This window comes from Gekko japonicus, unplaced genomic scaffold (assembly GCF_001447785.1).
Source record: "Gekko japonicus isolate JY-2015 unplaced genomic scaffold, Gekko_japonicus_V1.1 scaffold433, whole genome shotgun sequence".
Taxonomy (NCBI): domain Eukaryota; kingdom Metazoa; phylum Chordata; class Lepidosauria; order Squamata; family Gekkonidae; genus Gekko; species Gekko japonicus.
In genome coordinates, this window is record NW_015160222.1 from 405,577 (window position 1) to 407,448 (window position 1,872).

Sequence of the window (1,872 nt, forward strand, 5' to 3'; positions counted from 1 at the left end):
AACTCCATTTGCAGATGGCTTCACCCACAAAGCAAATTCTCTACTTTCTTACATGCACCAATATGCTGGTGTGACATAGTGGTGAGAGGTTCTTGGAGAATATACTTCAAATCACTGCCATGAAGCTTGCTGGCTAGCCTTGGACCAGTCACTGTCAGCCTATCCTACCTCACAGGTTTGTTGTGAGGACAAAAGAAGGAATAATGTAAGCTGCCCTGAGCTCTTTGAAAGAAAAATGGGATAAAAATGTACTAAATTAATATAAATACAAACACTTTGGTAAACATAACCATTTGCATTGAGAATCAGGCCTTGGTTTTGTCATCACTGCCAAAGTTAATTTGTTTTAAAGCCGACCATCATTTTGAATTTATCAGATTTCATATATTGAGACACACGTGTCAGTAACAAGCAGACCAGGCGCCCGCAGCGTTCTTAGTGGCACAGCGTCATTCTGATTCATAATTTCATCAGGATTCTTAAACAGGATTTTCATATCCAAGGTTACCGTGTTCTCTGCTTGTCTGGTTTTAATGACTATAACTGAATTTTAAATAGCAAATTGCAATTAAAATGTGTCACTTTGGTAGGTAAAATGTTCAATAATGGAGGCAGCCGAGAACCTTTCACTTGGTGAAAGGACATAACAGAATCGTGTGCACTTCTTTTGTGGAACGAGCAGACACATAAATTTTTTGGCCTCTGGTTACCCTTAGCTGATATCTGAAGTCAAATCAGGAAGGCTCATGCCATTTTCATTTCACTGTCATAATTTTAAATATTTATTCAGAAGTCAATAGTGTGACCCTTGCAAGTTGACTGTGAAAAGAAATGTGCCTGGTTTCATAGCAGTTGTAAAAAACATAGAACCAATCTGGTCCAGTCAATCTGCATTGTTTTTTCATGGACTACAGTAAGAATTACCTAAGTGGATACAGTTTGTTCACATTAAACATGTCCATACCAGCCTCCCATTTACTATTAACATCCAAGTAACACTAGACTGATCAATGTTCACATATCTAGGCCTTGCAATATGCATGTTGTGTGGACAGGTTGGGAGGGGTCGCTATTCACAATATCCCTCTTTTTAAAGGGACTGCAGTGCTAAAGAAGGGAGATGCATTATCTATCTGTAAAATAAACCTGTTTCAAGAAATGGGTAAGATCTCCAGATGAGGTAGCCTTACTGGTGCTGACCAGTCCCTTCACAAAGGCACTTAAGAGTGGAAAAATTGTGGCGGCTGAGCCTCTTAAGCAGTTGGAAATACATGAATGTTCTCATTAAAAAGTTCTCAAAATAGCACTGTCCCCCGAAACTATTGAGCTGGCCTTGACTACTGAGTATCAAATTTCATGTTGCCCTTGAAACATCAGTTTTATCACATTTTCCCACAACAAAATATCATTTGACTGCTGAGAAAATGATGAGATTCCCCATGGCCCCATAAGGGATGTACTAGATGGGAGCAAAGTCATTTGTATTTGATCAGAATGAGTGTATGCACTGGAGGGGGGGAAAACTTGGAATTATACTGTGTATTCTAAACATGCTATGATAAAGCTTTGGGTTGGGCTTTCTCCCCACTAGAATTTTTTGCATTCTGGTACATGTTGTAACAGATGTGAAAAATGCAGGTATGCAACCTTTTTTACTTAAAACCCCCCCCCCCAATATGTGTGTTTGAGACAAATACAGCTGTTCCATTAAAATGGACACAACTTTCAGCAGTGTGCCAACCCAAAGTGTGATATTTTAAAATAGTATCATATTCTCTCTTACTAACATCAGGACAGTTTCCTGTACTGTGCTTTTTTGCTGCCATTCTAAAGGTAACTTAGCTAAAGAATATTGAAACATATCCTGTTTTT